Source organism: Zootoca vivipara, chromosome 7 (assembly GCF_965207765.1).
Source record: "Zootoca vivipara chromosome 7, rZooViv2.hap1.1, whole genome shotgun sequence".
NCBI lineage: Eukaryota > Metazoa > Chordata > Lepidosauria > Squamata > Lacertidae > Zootoca > Zootoca vivipara.
This window is the reverse complement of record NC_142590.1, coordinates 65,562,063-65,582,556: the sequence shown is the minus strand read 5'-3', so window position 1 is coordinate 65,582,556 and position 20,494 is coordinate 65,562,063. Positions and strand designations below refer to the sequence as shown.

At 39.3% G+C, this 20,494-nt stretch overlaps 1 protein-coding gene across 13 annotated transcripts in view; it reads left to right on the top strand.

Annotated features, from left to right (window-relative positions):
* The window catches only part of CPNE1 (copine 1), a 54,425-nt gene that overhangs the window by 13,138 nt on the left and 20,793 nt on the right, over positions 1–20,494 (top strand). The window lies entirely within an intron of this gene.

The following is a 20,494-nucleotide window of genomic DNA, read 5'->3' as shown; positions in this document are numbered from 1 at the left end:
AGATTGAACTAAAAGGTTCTGTTTCATGAATGAAATGACTTCTTTCAATCACTGATGACTATTTCCATGGATGGGCAGTCCCTTTAATGAGTGGGATGGAACCTTTGGATTTAGCCTAATGTTTTATTTCAAGAACTGGTTGAATTTTGAAAGTAGCACGTAGATGAATTGGTAACCGTACTTAAATATTGAAAAATCCTAGTGTTGCTTTTGTTGATGTTAACTTCAGTTAAACTGGTGGTTTTTAGTCCTCACTTAATGGTTCTGAACGCTTTGTTTCACTTTGAAGTGGGATTGTTAGGATACTTCTGCAAATACTCTAGAAAATACAGCAGGGTACTAGGAAACTTGTAGACATGTTTCTTCAGATTGTTATGCAGATGGTGTTTGAAATCCCATCTGATTCATATCCTGTATACTGTTTAAAAATTAAAAAAATAGTGCTCTGGTAAATCTTTTTTAAAGTGAGAGGATATATTTGTCTGAAGTTTTTAAAATTGCAGCTTATCTTGCTAAAGCTATACTCAAAGCTTAATATTTATATTTGGTGTTTATATACTGTCCAATTAATCATGTCCTCTGGTCAGTGGCTATATTTACACTTTAACACCTCAGTATACGTATCAGATATTGGAAAATTCAATTGATGTTATTGTAGGGTTTTTTTAGTGGTGTACAAGCTGAAATTAATTTGGGAGCTTGTGTTAAAGTTTTGACAAGAAGACAATGTTTTCCTGGAAAATTCTGCAAGACGACAATGTTTTCCTGGAAAATTCTGCAAGATGGATTGGATCCTAGAAACCACTTACAGAATGTGCTTTCTCACCCACTCCAGGATTAGAGGATCTTTATGTATATGGAGGAGGGAGTTACAAGACCCCACAGAACCCACCTTGCATTAACAGAAATTTATTCTTCTCATACTAGAGTCCCTTTTTGTTCCAACTTTTGTTCTACTGAGTAGAACAAACAGCTAAATTTTGCCTATTTTATCTAAGAAAACTTTACAGTACAATCTTATGCCTATTTACTCAGAAGTCAGTCCCATTGAGTTCAGTGGGACTTATTCTTAGGTAAGTATGTATAAGATTATATTCACAGTATGATTTCCAGTGTACAACAGATTGTCACCCTCATTGGAATAGCTAAATAATTCTTGTTTAGATATGAAAGGCCAGAGAAACCCAGGCAATATGTATTTCAGATTTATCTTTAATATTGGAGGCCCCAGTGGCATCTGTTAAATGAAGTACTTTTCACCAGTTTCACCTAGTGTGCTAGCTGCAGTGCCTCCTGGGCATTATTTGCCTTTCTACAGTTACCTTTGCTGTTAACATCCATACTGCATAGTGTTGTATGTAGGATGTCCAACTTAACTTGAAATAGCTGCTTGGAACTTATCCTGCCAGCATATATTACGTTTTAATCTTAATTCAGTTGGTTGTATCCTGTGAGGAAATGAGTGGAACTCTGCTCGCACAATGAGGTTTTCTTGGCTCATCTTTCACACATCAATCCTCTGTGCCCCCTGAAAAGCTGTTCCTGGGGGTCAAGGGTCCTTTTGAACACTGATGGGGCAGCAGGTAATGGGTACAGCTTGAGAGGGCTGCCTTGTACCAATGGAAGTGCCTTTCTGCTTTTAGGAAATAACTTTGGATCCAAGTCATTGGTTCCCAGTTTGAGTACAAGTAAAGTACTGGTCTTGATTGAAAGTTCAGAATTGGGGCTTCTGAAGGGCGTCTGATTCTGTGTGAATATCTACATTGCTTGAGCTCTTTAGACACCCTACTGTAGGTGCCTCTGCTTTTGGAGATTCAGTGGATGACTAATGGGGATAGGGTACTGTGGGTGGGTGATGTCCAATTGATGGAATAAATTGATAGAACCACTTAGCTGGCTCCTAACTTCGCTAGCCTTTAACTAACATTGGGGAGCATTAGATGGATTTAATTATATTTTTTGCTCTGCTAACATTATTTAAGGAGCTATATTGTAGAAGGCATAGTGAGTCTTGATTTTCTTAACATGTAGCTGATGTTCTCTAAGAGTATGAAATTAATATACTTCTATACGAACCAGTGGCTTCAAGTTACAAGAAAGGAGATTCCGACTAAACATCAGGAAAAACTTCACTATAAGAGCTGTTTGACGGTGGAATGGTCTCCCTTGGGAGGTTGTGGACCCTCCTTCCTTGGAGGTTTTTAAGCAAAGCTTGGGTGGCCATCTGCTATGGATGCTTTAACTGAGATTCCTGCATTGCAGGAGGTTGGACTAGATGACCCTTGAGGCCCCTTCCAACTGTACAATTCTAATACAATAACAGCTTTCTAAATTTTGATTAGAATTTTATAAATTGCCTTTCTGCTTTAGAGTATTTGAAGCAGTGTTCAGGAAAAACACCTAATAGTACACTGCCAGAGTATACGGCACTTTATTAAATCAAATACCACACAGTTATTCACCATGTGGAGGCTACTGACTAAATTCTAACTACGAGGAGAAAAAAATACGTATAGAAGAGAGATAAAGGTGGAAGGAATAATTTTTGTGTTCGGCTTCACACATTTAGGCATTTTGTCTTTGGGTGATAAGTCTTTATGGAAGATAGACATTTTGAGATGTGATGCAATATTGATTTATAAAGAGGAGCAAACAGTAGAGCCATTTAAGTAAGCTAGTGGCTTTTGGGAAGCAGAGGACACCAAACATGATGGTACCCATTGTTACGACACTTCACTGTAAAAGCAACTATTTATATAATGACTTAAAATAATTTCTGTTGTGTTAAAACCAAGGACTCCCATTAAAAAAATCAGATATTGTGTTAGAAAAGAAAGCTACCACTTGGTGATTCAGTTAAGGAAACCTATGCACATAAGCAGGTTTCTGTGTATTTTTTATTTAACCACATTTCTGTTTTATTTAACAATTTATATCATGTTTAATTGTAAGCACCTCTAAGAAGTTTACATAAAATATATAATAAATATTACAACAAAGAATAAATAAATGCTGCCTCAACAAAGAAGTTTTTAACAGGCACTTAAAATAGTTCAGCAAATGCCGAAAGGAATTGAGTTCCAGAGGAGGTATGGCATTAGAAGCATTGTAGGCAGTATTTAGTTCAGTACACTAAATAGGGGCAAAATTCAGCCAGCCAGCATCATAGAGGCAGAAGAAATGTTGAGGTATCTGTGGTATCAGCTTGCCGGCAGGCCACTTTTTGGGGATTGCATGTGGGATTTGGGCAAATAAGCACACTCATTAAAGTGAGAGGAAATGAAGTGAGAGGAAAAGATGCTGACTAGTAGCATACAGAAATTTGTTTTTGATCTGTTGTTGGTCTGCTGATGCATAAGATATTAGTCCTTGCACTGCTTAAGTGATTGATCGTAAAGAGCATATGGAAGGGACACTGCCAGATTTCTGAAATTGTGATAATTTCTCATAGTGAAAAATGCTTTGTTTTGGTGTTTCTATTCTACATAGCATGGTTACTTGTGCGAGGAACTTGACTTTGTGTTTGTATTTTTTTTAAAGCAAAATTCTGCATTAAAAAACGAAAATTCCTGCAGCCTGTCTAAATTACACAACTTAATTTTGCTTGCTTCTGCAACTCCTTATTTATTGCCCATGCACTTAATCTCTGTCCATGATGCCTAAAGACTTGGACTTTATATTCAAAGTTTTCATGTAAAATGTGGTTTTATGCATTTATGCAGAGTTGTATACAGGCAGCTTTATTATTTTATTTGTTGTGTGTGTGGCCAATGACACATGTCTCTCCCAGTATATCTTCATAGCTGCCTTTATGAAGAATAGTGACTGTCCCAAGGATTTACACAGTGATCTTCATGGCTTAGTGGGGGTTTGAATGTGGGTCTCTCTGCTCCTAGGTCCAACAAAATTCTGTTGTAGCTTAGGTGTGTGTGCACAGCTGTCCCCTGTTTTATTATTTTTGGTGCAAGACTAAGTTCTAATTGGTAGCAATAAGGTTTATTGCAAAATATGCCTGAGCGTATGAAAAGTGATAGGTTGCAGGTACTCAAGCTACAATTGCTGCAATTGAGAACTTTTTTGGGGCAGCCTTTCTTTTGATTTTGATTTCAGGTCCTTTCTGTGGATTTTGAGATTTTTAGGTTAGCTAGCTTTGGCCTTTGCAGTTCAGAGTTTGGTGAAATAGTTACATAGTAACAAGTTTAGAAATTGTTGTTTTCCCTTCTGATTTCTACTTCTTTTATTCAGAACAAGTTTAAATGTATTCCGCACTTACCATAGATGGTTTAGCTCACAAGTTTATTAATATATGGGCCTTCCACCAAAAACCGAATGTGTCAGATGTGAGAGACAGATATTTTTGTGCTAAAAGTGGTTACTATGATACAGCAGAACATTAGTTTGCAGGTTCAATATGAGGTTTGTGCTTTACCTTTTAAACCAGGATTTGCTGAATGATCCTTTCTCTTAAACTTGTTTAGGTGTAGTTAACAGATATTTCTCAAATACATACGGTATACTGTAGATAAATTCCAGAGTAGTTGTTCCCAAACATTTTTCCCACATGGGCCACTTGAAAATTGGTTGGCAGACCACTTTATTATTTTTCTTCCTGTTGTAGCAATTGTAATGCACTTGCAGATGCTGTGTGATTTTTACTTTTATTTAATTGTATTACAATTTGTATTCCAGAGAATAAAATTGTAATACTATATGAGAATGAAAAGATAAAATTCAAATGAATATTTATTGTGGACATTCTATGGATCACCTGGGTGAAGCTCACAGACCACAGTTCAGAAACCCTTGCTATAGAACCTTGTTAAAGTTCTCAGAACAGTGAAACTTTGCATACAAGTAATATAATGCTTAATTTAAGGTGTGTGCATGGCCCTTGGGAGAACTATGCTTTTTTGATTGGATTATTTAAACATTTTTTTCTTGCATTCTTTACTGTTAAGCTGCAGGTCTAGTATTGTATATTGGATCTGGTTATTACTATGGACAACAAAATTAAAATCTAAACTTTGACCATAGAATACTAGAAAATATGCTGTATAGATTGAAAACTTCGTTTAGGAATTCAGTGTTGTCAGTCATCCTTTGTCTGTTGGCTCTATCACTGGGAAATGGTGGTATGTTGACACTGGCCTATCAAGAATACAGTTGTGATGCTAAAGAATCCAGAGAATAACATCACATTTAATATACATCACTTTAAGGTAGGTGTAATGTCTAGCTACATGTTGATTGGCAGTCAGTGCATTTAATTTGCTTGGATTGGCTCTCAGGGTTCTAGCAAAGCATTTTGTTCATATCTATGACTCATGTGGCCCTCATGGTAGTATTCCTAAACCACCTCAAAGGTCTATAAGCTGTAAGACATTTGGCTCTGTTTACCCACTCAGTGATGATGACCATAAATACTGTATTTCTCAGTTACTCTTATCACAAGACAGTTCAAGTGTTAAATCTCCTAAAGAACAGATACTATGATAGATTTGAACTTTGCGGACTTAATACTAGTGCAGAAAAAATTGTGGTCATTGTGTGGATGAGCAGTACCAGCTAACCTTAAGGTCATTGTAAAGACTACATCCCTTGAAAAAATAGATTTTGAAATGCACCAGGAACAAAGAATAGTCCATGCCTCTCATCATTATTGTGTGTTGCTTTTCTTCAACATTCCTTATATTTATTGGATACCTCTTGTAAACCCTAAATACTACATCTAAGAGGTTTATTTATTTATTTTTATTTTATTTATCTTTCACTTAATATTTAGACTGTCTTAAGTGGTGTACTTAAAAAAAAAGGTAAGGGTACTTAAAATTCATAATAGCAACACAAAAGTACTTGAAAACCACTGCTTTGAGAGTTTTCCCCCTGGCATATAGGTATACATTTTATGAAATAAAAATAATAAAAATAAATAAATAAATAAATAAAGTGCCTGCTGAAACAGGTACGTCTGTCAAGAACCTGAAATTCAGTAGGGAAGAGTTCTGCCTAATCTCAGTTAAAGCAGATTATCAAATTTGGTAGAAATTCAAATTAGACAAAACTAGAGAACACATTTCCTTGTAAAAAGGAATGTGCAGTTAACACTGGAAAATTGTTCGCTCAAAGTTAACCACCTAAAATTTGGTGCTACTAAAAATTGAGAATTCTTGTGTTTCATTTCTGTGTAGGGCTGGCTGTTAGGAATTCTTCTTTAGAATGAAGGCTCAGAGCAGCTTAAGTAGCAGCCTCCTGCCTACCCACCCAGTAATTGGATACACTCTTGCTTAGCTTCACTGGTGCACTCTCTGTTGAAGGGTGGTATACAAATTTAATAAATAAAAATTATAAATGATAGATTTTCCTAATAGAGCTACCCCAAAGGGAAATGCTAACAATAACTATAAGCAAATTATGCACTCTTTCTTACTAGGGAGAGTTTTTTATTTAACCAATGCATGATTTTTCTAATGAAACTCGTGAGAACTGAGAGGTGGCCATTGAATTTCCTCACATGTATGGAGAAGCATTTCATGCTGCCTACAGAAGCTGCTTTATATCCAAGCTTAACGATGTTTCCAGGCATTCAATACAGTAACTTCTAAAAGGTGAAGAGTAGACATTGATTGCCAGTCAATTACAGGTGAGTTACAAGACTCAGGTTTTGTTAAAATGGTATCTTAAAGACAACCATGAACAGTGTTTTCTTTGTAACAAATTTACCATGTAGAAACAAGTGGCTAAAGAATGAACTAAAGGTAAAGGGACCCCTGACCATCAGGTCCAGTCGTGACCGACTCTGGGGTTGTGCGCTCATCTCGCATTATTGGCCGAGGGAGCCGGCGTATAGCTTCCAGGTCATGTGGCCAGCATGACAAAGCCGCTTCTGGCAAACCAGAGCAGCACATGGAAACGCCGTTTCCCTTCCCGCTGTAGCGGTTCCTATTTATCTACTTGCATTTTGACGTGCTTTCGAACTGCTAGGTTGGCAGGAGCTGGGACCAAGCAACGGGAGCTCACCCCGTCACAGGGATTTGAACCGCCGACCTTCTGATCAGCAAGCCCTAGGCTCAGTGGTTTAACCACAGCGCCACCTGGGTCCCTAAAGAATGAACTAGGCATACACAATGAGAAATTGTGGGAAATACTAAACAATCATTCATCCTGGCATTTGGTCTGTTTTCAGCTAGAGGAGTCTTGCAAAATCCACCAACTTCTATACAGTAAATAACAAATAAGGTTCTAAGTTAAGCAGCTGTTTTCTTTATAGTTAAGGGAAGAGGATATGCTGAACATCTTTACAAATGGGAACTGAAGGTTTCACTGAGATAATGAAACTGCATCTGTAATGGTTTATTGCAGGGGTTCCCAAATTAGCCTGGGGACTGAGCTACATTAAGGTGGTCCACAGTGTGTTTGTGGATTTGTGGTTGAATGTGGGAGACCGCACATCCATTTCATTAAATAGCCATACTGATCTTTAATTGTATTTTAATTGCTTCTTTTATTTATTACATTCTGTGGAAATCAAATTGTAATACAATATGTAAAATAAAAGATGCAATTAAAATACAATTAAAATCATGCAGCATATATCATAATGCAATACAATTACCACAACCAACAGAAAAGTCGGTAAGTGGTCTTCCAAGACCTTCAGCAATTTTCAAATGGCCCATGTGGGGAAAAGCATGGGAACCACTGGCTTATTGGTTTCTGTGGGATTACAGGGTAGAAACTACATAGTTAGCATTCTCTGCTGATAGCCTTTCAGAGAATACAGAGCAGGTGACTTGACAAATGTGTGTTCCACTCTATGCCCCACCATACACACATTTTTAGGTTTGTGTATAAACTGTTTTAAATGTACATTAAAGTGGTTTGGTTTGTGACAATATCCTTCTTGAAAACATATATTACTTGGAAGTAAAATGATACAAGTATAGTCAGTACAGTAGTGTGTTGCAAGGAAGGATACAGTAAATTTAAAATAGTAGTACTGTATTGCAATATTAAGGGAGGTTGGGATGGAGGAAAAGTAGAAAATGACATCCAAACCGAACGTTTTTGCATAAACATGTTTGCTATGTGTAGCTGTATGTTTGGGTATGTATAACATACAGTACTTAGAGAAGACTGGTTTATGTTAGTATTTGCTTCTTTCACCTACAGTCCTTGGCATTTAAGCTTAGTGTTTTCATCCAGCGTAGTAGTATTTTAATTGCCGGATTGCACCTCTGTGCTGCATTATCCATAGTTACTCTGGTGAATGATTTTTATGTATTCTTCTAAAGATATGACCTTAGCAGGAGTTAATGAAAAATTAATTAGCCTTCTACTCTATAACTTTACCAGGGGATCCATTTCTACCACTAGTTGCACAGTTTTGAAACTGGAGCAGGAATAACTAATGCTGTGTGTTCTAATTCTAAATCCTTACTGCTAAATAGCAGCAGAAAAGTGTAAATGCAGCAGTGATAGGCACAAGGATTACTCGTTTAAGCGTAGTAAAAAAGTTCTCATGGAGGAGATTTACTAACCAGATGTCACTGGATTTGCACTGGCATAAGCTTAGCCTATATTCGTGGTTGTTAGATGTGTATAGAGTTTGGATAAAGATACCTGTTTAGTATAACTATAAAGCAAGAGTATCCTGCTTATGGGAATTCTTTTCAGTCTTAACCATTGCTGCCAATATTGCAAAGCTGATTCTGCAGTTGGGCTGTCACCTGCAAAGTGTTCACTCTACAGTTTTTGATTAAACGTCTGCTACTGTGCCTAAATTCATGAAGAGTCTTGGGTAAGCCCAGGGATGCTGGGATTTGAAACTGGTCAAACAATAGACATTCAGAGGATTAATTGTAAAAGGTCCAAGTCAAGAAGGAGATTAAAACAGATTTCAGATTCTTTTCTGAAGGCTGGGGTTTGTATATGCAGCACAAAGCAGTTTAATTTCCCCCCAAAAAAGTCACACTGTTTTGCCTGTCAGGCACTTTGGAATCAAGAATAATGCAGGAGTACATTGCCCGTTGTCCATCGTTCATAACTGCAATGAGAGATGGAGCATCTTTTACTATTGTATCCTCACTCCGCTGTAGTGAGGGAAATGGCCAGATGAGCTATATGCATGGCCAGATGCATTGAATGTGCGGCTAATAAGCATCTCTGTAAACTGAACTTTGAAAAGTAATAAACATTCAGCTTCCCCTTCAATGTAACCTCTGACAAGTTTCCCATATGGAAGGTTAGTTGCATGCTTCTAAACAAAAGTGATCTTTATGTTTTACCTGATCTGTGAAAGAGTGGTCTGTATCTGGAAAGCAGAGAAGCCTGTCATTGAGGTGAAATCTCCCATCACGGTTCCACTGCTTCAGCTTCTTGAATAATACAGGGTATTGTACTTCTAAAGCAAATACACTCAAACATACATACCCTATGAAGTACCATTTTTGGATGAAACACTGAAGTCACTGTGAGAATGAGAATAACAGAAAATGAGAGGAGGAAACGGATTTCAGTTCAGCTGTCGAATAAAGTGTTGAATGAGACCAGCAGCATGGATGTGTGTTCTCATCGACACTGCGATGCAGACACCAATGAGCATCCTGAAATCAGAAACGTGAAATGTGGATAGCAATGTGCATCCATGTCTTGCTTCCATCTGAATGAGCATTTGCATCAGGTTGCGCACACAGCCTGCTGCGATGGGACAAAAGTTCCAAAATTTGTATTGCAAACATGAAATGCTTATAATATTACACTATATAGGCAGGTTGAAGGAGCCCAGTAATAACAGCAGTATTAAAAGTGAAAAAGGCAACCCCCCACACTAGAAAAGTAGGAATGAAAAAAGACCTTGCCAAGTGAATTCAAGGACATTATTAAGTAGAGAGCTTAAACGGACATGTTTAAGACATGTTTAAAATAGAAAGAACACTCACAGGTGAAAATGTAGTTCCTCAGAGACTCAATACATTTCTACTTAACTAAAGAACTATTTTGTAGATGAGAGACACTTGGATCTAATTTTTATATATAATCCATGAAGACTTAAGTTATATTCATGCCAAAGCTATGAAGGGAATGAAAACATTGCTGAACTAGGTTGTATACTAGCCACAAATCTCTTCCCCACCCCTTCTAGTTAGCAAATATCATAGTTACTTTCCAATATTGTGGCTTGTAAGACCAGCTTTTTAGAAAGTCTGAATAGTTTAGCATTGTGCTAAACTAGTTTTTGAAAATAAAATTTCAGCAACATTTGTTTACATGTGCTGCAACATGAGAATCTAAAATGAGACCGCAACATTGAAAAATGCAAGTGAAATATGGAATTCAACTTCATTTATTGTGTGATGATTATATCACTTAAGGAATAAGCTCAGGCTAGGAAGTGATAGAAAAGAATAGCATTTCTTGATCTTAAGTAGTACGGTACATGACGTTCTGGGCAGCTTAACTCTATGAAACTGCAAGCTATGAGAAGGGAGTTATTGATCTGGAAAGCTATGGGGGAAAGAGTTAAGAAAACCTGGTGGAAAACTTTTTTAAAAAACACCTTTCATACAATCATAGTTCCTTAGCATTCAACAAGCTCATGGCAAAGGAAATAAGTGGTTCATGACACCATAAACTTGCCGTATTGGCAGTTGGGGGGGGGGCGTAGAAAGCCACTAAAGATGATATTCTACCCAGAGTAGACCTGTTGAAATAATAAACATGGCTAACTTATGCCCATTAATATCAATGGGTCTACTCTTGAATAAAACTCAAGCCACAACCTATAACCTCAATGAGGTTTGAGAATTAGGAATGGATTAGCAGGGTCTGTAGTATGCAGTGGCCTGGGTAATTGCAAATGATTCCTGCATTGCAGGGGTTGGACTACTAACTAGATGATCCTCAGGGTCCCAACACTATGATTCTATGATCAGGAATACATTGGAAACAGTAAATGATGGTTCAAGTAAGGTTTTTCATCTTGCAATACCATGACCCCTGACCATTAGGTCGAGTCGTGACCAACTCTGGGGTTGCGGCGCTCATCTCACGTTATTGGCCGAGCGTACAGCTTCCAGGTCATGAGGCCAGCATGACAAAGCTGCTTTTGGGAAACCAGAGCAGCACACGGAAACGCCGTTTACCTTCCCGCTGTAGCGGTACTTATTTATCTGCTTGCACTTTGACGTGCTTTCGAACTGCTAGGTTGGCAGGAGCTGGGACCGAGCAATAGGAGCTCACCCCGTCGCGGGGATTTGAATCGCTGACCTTCTGATCGGCAAGCCCTAGGCTTTGTGGTTTAACCCACAACGTCACCCGCATCCCTGCAATACCATACTCCGCAGCAATGTACTACAGTAATTGCTGGTAAGTGCTCACATATAAAGGATTGCTCAGTTGGTTAGAGTGTGGTGCTAATAACACCAATGTTGCAGGTTTGTTCCCTGTATGGGACAGCTGCATATTGCTGCATTACAGGGGGCTTGGACGGGATGATCCTCGGGGGCCCTTTCCAACTCTGCAATTCTAGGATTCTGTGAATGGGGGGAGGGATTAGAATGCAGCACTAAATGAAGTATGTATGTTGGGGTAGTGTTTTGGGATAGGTCAGGGGGTGGGATGTGAGATGCTTCATTTAAGCACCCAAAGCTCACACAGCAAGTCTTTGAGTTCTTAAGCTAATCAAAGTGTGCTAGATAACCTCAAATATAGACATAGCATTGCAGCGTCTGTGGGTAAAGAAAAGGATAGGGGTTTGGGTTATTCACCTAGTTATCCTCCTGCTCTGTTGCCCCATTTCTATAGAATCCCACAACTGTCTGTCTCATATTTAATGAAAATCCACTTTCCTCATTTTATGGAAGGTAATCCACCTGTTGAGTGCAGCAGAGTAAATAACACGGCTTTGTGTATTGAGTCACTAAACAATGCTGTTATCCATATTCTGTGCATATGTTGACCCTGGGGATTTGTTTGGAGAGTGCAGCAGAAATCTGTAAATAAAACCATGAGTGTAGTGAAACAACAAGTGAACTGCTGCTACATAAATTGATCTTTGAACATTTTCACTGCTGTGCTATTCTCTTGAGCAATTGCTTCCACTGCTTCAATTAAGTACTGTGGTGTTCCAATGATGCTGAGATGCATGTCACATTATTGCTTACTACTGCTTTCCTTTTTTCACATCTGGAAAATGGGTATAAGTATGAGAGATGCATCAAATACAAACCAAAATGCAGAAGGAACATTCTGAGCATTCTGGATTAAGCTGATGAACAAAAAGCAAGCAATGCTTCTTACTGAGAAGTGCAAAATAATGTACATCTGTTGAGAATTATTCCAACTACACAGTTTTCAATTTTAAATAGAAAGGAAAGCAATTTACTAGAATATCAGCAGGCCATTTCTGTGGTCAAAAGTTATTAGAAGCCAAAAAATAGTACAAGAATAAGATGTAATCAGTACAACACAGTCTCTGTGGCCAAATCATTTTAGCTTTGCCTTATCAAAAAGATACAAAATAAAAACAATTTAAGATGAGCACCCAAATTCATGATTCTCTATTGATTCTAAAATATAATTAATTGACCGGACTTATGTGTCAGTAGTGTAGTGGAGAAGATTTGTATGCCCATTCTGAAAGAGTGAACTTAACAAAGAGGCACAAAGAAATGACTTTTGCTATATAAATTACATTACAAAGTCTAGTGACACTACTATATTCAAAAGGTCTAGAAAAATGGAAAGAACATATAACATCTTACTGGCTCTTAGCCAAGAAGTACCTGAAACCTCATTCATATATGCAGTGTTTTTTTTCTGGGGATACGCAGGGGTACACATACCCCTAAACATTTTGTGAATCTAAGTTTGACCTCATTGAGGGGCAGTATTTCAATATGAGTAGGAAAAGAGCGTACCCCTAAACATTTTTTTTAGAACAACAGCACTGCGTATATGTGATCTGACTTAACGTTACTAAATGGGAGCAAATAAAAGATATATTGCTCCATGATGACACTTGGTTCAATTTCCTATCTTCTAAGGGGGTGGGGTGGGAACTAACCTGCTATTCAGTCAGTTAGGGTTATTATGCATAAAAATTCCTGTTCAAAGGTTCGGATTAGAAACTCTGGCCCGGGTTTAGACCTTACCCAGTAAGCATTTGTGGAAACTAAATCTTGGCACTGTTCAGCTGTAGAAAGGAAATATGGTGAATTCATCGAGGAATATCAGTCATAGCCAACTTCTTGGCATATGTGTCACATGCAGAGTTCAAAGAGTGTAACAAACTAGAGCATTTATCCTTTGATGCAGTAGAATAAGATGAGAGTAGCAAATACAGTCGTACCTCGGTTTACGACCCGCTTGGGTTGCGAACAGTTCGGGTTACAAACTCCGCAAACCCGGAAGTGTTTTCGGTGCGCTTTGCGCATGCGCAGAAATGGCGCTCAGTTTGCGACCTTTTCGGGTTACGAACCGCGATCCGGAACGGATCGTGTTCGTAACCCGAGGTACTACTGTAGTGTAGATTAGGCTATGTTATGTGATAGGCTAGCCGTTGGTTCCTCTGCCACACTGCACCATGCTTCCAGGTAAGAGCAACTGTATACTACAGCAGTCCTGTTTATCTTCATAATCTTCCATGCACGTTACTTAGAATTCATTAATAATGTCAAAGAGGATACTAAAGGGGAGTATATTCAGAAAATCATTTGACTGAATGTATTTTACAGTTCTAGGGCTTTTCCAGACTGTCTTATTGCACTGAAACTATAACCCAGTTACAGTTGCATATGTGAGCCAAACATTTTACTGCCATTCTCAGTAGTGTGGTGTTTGGGCTTTTAGAAGCTAGCTAATGTACCTTTTGCATTTTTATTTGCATTGAATATAGTTTGGTTGGCAGCCTGTGGCTAGTGTCTATAGCATCACTGGTGATAAGTTACACATTTCTCTCCATCCATCCATTCTAAGGATTTTTTTTTGAGAATTTTTTTACTGCTGTACTTCTTCAGAAGCACCAATGGTTGCCAGGCGTTCCCTATTTCCCATTGGCAGAGGTCATCCAACAGCCATTGTAGATGTTCCTGATTTACATTTCCATGGAAAAAGGCCAGTTTAAGTTTCCCTTTTTGAAATCCATGTTTTTTGAACAAGCAATTGCTTGTGGCAATTAAAGCTTTGGTTTGCTACAAAATTGAAACTTGTTATACAACCAAAGTATATACTGTAATCCAAAATGTCTGGTCATGCTGTTTGTGTGCACTAAACAATTGTATCTTTTTAGAGACAAAGATCACTTACAGAATCACTTACCTGAAGGCTAAGGCTGCAGATGAATACAAGGGCTCAGTGGACAATTTTGGTACAATGCAAGATGCCATTCCTGTATTCGCATGTCTGTGGGCCATGCTTCATGACTTTCTGCATCAAATGAAAAGGCAAAATGATATATTACAAGGCCTTTTCCTTGCATTTATAATTCCTAACCTTGGAAACCAGATCTCTACAAACACATACACACCAACATGGAGGTGTTTGTGATACTGATATATAATACTATGTATAATATATTTTGGTTGTGTGTTGAAAGCAGTTTGTGGCATAGAAGAGCAGCATGTGTCGCCATGAGAAGACCTGATATAGCCAGGAAAAGATGCAGGTGGCATTCTAACTTTAGCTATGCAAAAGTGCACTTGGCCACCACTGAAACTCAGGCTTCCAGGTTCAGGGTTGAAGCTAGGAACACACCCAAACGGCAAACCTGTGTCCAAGAGGTCTGCTATCTCATCTAAGATAGAGTAAGGCCAGGATCAACTCTGCTTTGTCTGAATCAGGCTTCAATGTCTTCACTCTTATCCAGTCTTCTTATAGATGTCAAAAATGATTCAGAATCTGAACAACTTTCTTGGATTTAAATGGAAAGGAAAGGTAGCATTGAGCATCTTCAGCATATTGTTAACACAGAACCTCAAAACCACGGATGCTCTCACACAGTGGTTAGTACTGAGGCAAGATGGAGTCATGAGGGATTCTATAGCCCAATGAGCAAATCATAATACCACCTTCTGAAACTGACCCTGCACAAAGGACTAGAACCACCATAAATCAGTGCCTCCAAGTCCTATCACAACCAGGCAGTTCACAAGAATAGGATTCCATGGTTGATAGTAACAAAAATCACGGAGAAGTCTGGCAGAACCACCAGGGACATGCTCTCCCTGTCCAGTTCATGGAGTAGATTGTCCACCAAGAGGATCAAAGCTGCCTCCATCCCCAACCTGACACTGCATTCAAATGGCTCTAGATAATCAGTCTTAAATTTAAAAAAAACACCTGAAGTTAAGATGCCACCACATGCTTGAGCACCTTTCCAAGAACGGAGTACAGTATTGGAGACTGGATGGAAATTTGATACTGTCTTCACGATTTCATGAAACAAGATGTAACTGATCATTGACCACCCAAAAAAGTTGCACTGAATGACTGTGGAATGCAGTGGTGGCAGAAATGCAGTTTCTTTGCTGCCATAGAGTAGGTTTCCAGACGGCTTCTACCCTGTATTCATTTGGACTTGCTCATAGTCTTTTGCCATTATTGCTCTAGCTATTGTCCTCCTTCATTGCATCACTCTCTGCTCCCCCCCGCTCCAAAAAAAAATCCCAGAGAGTGATCTCATGAGTAATTTTGTCAACTATTCAGGCCATTTCCCCTTTTTGAAGGTGGACCAGTGCTTTAACAGGATTGCCTCTTGAAGTGAAAGGCAAACCCCCAAGAGCCATCAGCCTTCTCTGATGGCCCATTTTAATCGGTGCCTCACACCAGCAGAGGTTTGGAGCCTCAGTAAGCTTAAACCCTACTGTCAGAGTTGTTATGACTACTCCTGAGTAACGACCTTCCACATGCTTGTCTTTCAAAAGTCTTTATTAGTGCACATTATTTACAGTGTAGCGAGCTGCTGGTTTCATGTCTCCTCATTCCGAATCAGAATCCGGCACTGCCCCTTTTCACGACTTTGACCAACATAAAAGCCTCAGGACAGTGAATCTCCTCCCTTTTCTCCTCCTTCTCAATACCGGTGTCGGGGGGAAGGGTCTACGGTCTGCCCTGTTCCTGTCCACCCTTCCCGCCTCTCTTCCTGCCTGTGGAGCAGGGGCTCTCCAGTGCTGCCAGAGCCCTGGCACTCCTCCGTCTCCTGACTCACCCCTTCAGGCTCCTCGCTTTCCTGACTGCTTGGAGACGGGCTGCTTCTGATGGGGGGGTTTCTCTGTAATCCCTCCCCCTTACACCTACCATGATGGTGGGACTGTAGCACTACCACTAAGACTATACCTTAGCTCAGGAGTGGAGGTAAATGGGCAGCACTGTACACCAGTAAAATCCATATTCTGTCCTAAATACACACCTAGATGCGCACAATCCAAATGGGAAGACGGCTCTTGGGCACCTGGGTCAGGGGGTAGAATAATGATAGATAGACCCCTGTGGCTCCAATCCCTCTCTCCTTCCAGGTCTTGCAACTAATGAAGTGAGCTGTAATCCAAGAAAGCTTGTAACAATAAATTTGTTAATTTTTTAGATGTCACAAGAATCTTTGTTTTTGCTGCAAATGACTAACATGCCTACCCCTCAGATATGTTTAAAATAGAATATTTTTTTCAAGACATTAATTCTAAACTTACATTTTAAATGTGGTTTAAAAATGTTTTTGTTCATGCTGCTTACTCTTAGTTCTCCCTTCCTAGGGCTTTAACAATATAGACAGGTCCGGCTATCTGCTAGCTGAAGATTCACTTAGCCACACATAAAGAATTATGCCCAAACCTGCTGTACACTTCACAGATTCACTTATCCAAACAAACAACATCCTTGCTTGTGCTTTGCTGGTTGGTGGCAGCCATTTTCAGGTAGAAACCACAGAAAGAGGGCTGGGAGGGGGGACATGATAGGACGAATCAGAGCAAGAGAGAGTGGACAAATCTGAGCAGGTGAGATCAGATAAATCAGTTTTTCCCCTTTCTCTTGCTGATTGGCTGCAGCCATTTCAGGAAGAAACCATGGAGAGAAATGGGGAAATGTTGGAAAATCTTGCATTAGAAATATTTTGATAGGAAATAGTGCAAATCGTAAGTCTGTTATGTGAATGCTCGCCTAATGAACAATTTCCAGGGAACGCATTCTGTTCGTTAAGTGGGACCTGTGTAGCAAATAACACCACCATTCATTGTGTAGGAATAGGATTATGCATTCCTAGAACCACAAATAAGAAGTAAATTTCATATTATCGTGTGCAATACAGTGGATGAGGATCTTATGTCTTGCTCAAATTAAATACAAGTTCACTTTGCAGAGTAAGCACCTAACAGATTTCCCCACTCCTTTATAAAAACGATAAAAACTTGTTTCTGCCTTGTTCTGTGACCTTAGGAGCTATTCCTTCCTTTGAAAAGAATTACTTGCTTCAGTAGTGTAGCATACTTCATAAGAATGTAGTATTTCTTGTACAAAATGGTATCTTACCTTCAAACCTTTTCCTTTTTTTCTAGTGTAATAATATGCCTACGGGAATCTGTTTTGAGGTCTACATAGAGTTAAAGAGAAGCTTATTTATTCATCTTACTAAAGGCAGTGATTATTAAAAACTGAATGAACATAGTAGCAATTGAATAATGTAAAAGAAAGATGACAGAGCTTAACTTTCAGATTGCTGATGGACAACTGCAACTGTACTGGCCCCGCTTCCAATAACAAATTGTGCATTTGCAGAGAAGGTTTTAGCCTAGCCACCCTGGTATTCTAGCTTTCTGTATGTAGGGAGTTCCTCCTTAATTGTGGGGCCGTTTTGAGACATTGGCTTGGTTAACATGTAATGCTAAGTCTAACCATGGCTTGGCGCTAAGGTGGGTTCCCAGAGAAGAGATAGTGTCTGCTTTGCTTGTCCTCACTGGTACTGCTGCTGTGTTACTGTGAGCTAAGCCACAATTTGGCTTAGTGTATCATCTGAACCTGGATATGTGGTTTGTCTCACTCCAGACAAATCACAAGCTGTAACCACCAGTGTATTTGCTGAAATGGTACAACTGATGCAACATAGGAAGTTGCCGAAAGTATGTATTTATGTTCTGCATTTTACACAAATACATTGTGCTCAAAGTGGTCCACAGAAAACAATTCAAATACAATAGCACAAATAAGAATAATACACTAGATTATACCATTGATCATCTACTTTAGTTTGTGAGCAAGAAAGGAAAGATGTATGTTTTCTTTAATAGGGAGAATAAAGTATTCTATGTTCTTCTAATGCAAGCTTTCATATATTGCTTCTGTTTGTGTGAATGGTTTTTAATTGTCTGTATTCTCTAGAGATTCTGTGAACAGACCTTGATCATACAGCATTCATATGAGTATAAAAATTAATTGTATTTTATGTTCCCTTCATGCCATATGCTAATAATTCAGTAAAGGTAAAGGGACCCCTGATCATTACGGTAGGTCTAGTTGTGACCGACTCTGGGGTTGCGGCGCTCACCTCGCGTTATTGGCCGAGGGAGCCGGCGTACAGCTTCCATGTCACGTGGCCAGCATGACAAAGCCGCTTCTGGTGAACTAGAGCAGCACACGGAAACGCCGTTTACCTTCTTGCTGTATTTATCTACTTGCACTTTGACGTGCTTTTGAACTGCTAGGTTGACAGGAGCTGACACCGAGCAACGGGAGCTCACCTTGTCGCGGGGATTCAAACTGCCGACCTTCTGGTCGGCAAGCCCTAGGCTCAGTGGTTTAACCCACAGCGCCACCCACGTCCCCTAATTCAGTATGCACTGAATTCAGTATGCACTGGCAATTGGATTAGAGCTTTCGAAGTAAGTAGTTTTTCTTGTTAGCTTACCTTAAACTTAGGCCTGACTTGGATATTATTATTGCTGTGATCAGTTTCTGTTGAGAGCAAGACAGGCAAAAATAGTTTACGGTAATTTATTTTATTGTTTGCTCTACATTTTTACATTAGAGGAGCCATGAAACTGGCTTACAAATTTTATTGAAAGGGGACCTTTTAATTTAAAAAAATATATTTAAAAGCATCTAATCACAAACATCTGAAGCAAAATTTAACAGATATAACCAAATGTCTGCCTGGAAAAACAGAAAAGTTTTCAGTAGGCATCAAAAGGAGTATAGTGATGGTGCCAGCTTAATGTCAGTAGTGAGCTACAAAGTATAGGTGCCAAAGGAAGACTCCTTACAAACGCAGAAAGGATATTGCATGGCGCTTGGAGAAGTGCCTCTTCTGCGGATCAGAATGAATCTGCACACATGAGGTATGACAATCCCTTAAGTAAACTGGTTCCAAAGAGTTAAGAACTTTATATACCAATTAGAACAATTCAGGCATGTAGTGAACTGGCAGTCAGTGCAGATCTTCAAGCACAGGTGTAATATGCTAACAGACTCCTGTCAGCAATCATGCCGCTGCATTTTGCACTAAGTGGAGTTTCTGGACAAAAACGGGAAATCCCATGTTGAGGACATTGCAGTCGACTAGTCTTGAAGTTACTTGCTCTTAAAGCAACAGTCTTCCGTTGAAAAGGATGAATGTGGATGAAACAGGCTTTACGCAGCCTGTACCACAAAACATGGGATCAGTATTGACCTGCCAGAAATCTCGCCAGATCCAAGTTGAGCCATTAGGCTTGAGGACCAATACAATAAGGCTACACCATAATTCCACAGTATTCTAACTCAGCATTTCCTTAAACTCTATAAAGCCCTATACGGCCCAGGACCCTCATACCTATGGGACCGCCTCTTCTGGTACGCCCCACGGAGGACCTTACGGTCTGCAGATAATAACTAATATGAATAAGAACTAATATGAAAGGCCTCCCAGCATTCTCACAAACCCATCCATATAAGATCAGCATACACAGTTGGGCCAATGAGCACTTACTGTTCCAACCCTAATCCTGCGGAAACCCATCTAATTAGATTTTAATTTGATTTTGACCTGTTTTTAGTAGGTAATTTAATTATTGTTTGATTTTATACCAATGTTATATATCTGATGCTAGCCGCCCTGAGCCCGACTTCAGCCGGGGAGGGCAGGATATAAATAGAAGTTTATTATTATTATTGTATGTTGCATCCTGCATTCTTTTGGACTGTGACACCTTCCCAGGAGTAGTAGTGTATTGTTGGATTAAAGAAATTGTGGTGCAGATTTGACATCAGTGAGGCTGCCTAGTCTTTCAGCACACTGCCCTTATTCTGCCTGTGCTGCATTATGTTTATCCCTTTTAGCTGAAAACTGGAATTCAGTTGATGCCCCCTGGTGAATTCATCTGTCCCAGGTGAGTTGAGAGAAATTCTCCTCCCATGCCAGTCATGCAACAAATTCAGAGTAAATACTTCAGAGGTCTGACAAGTATTGTGTAACCTTAGGCATAAATCCTTATCCGCAGGTATATTGTTGTTCCTTATTATGGTACCTTTT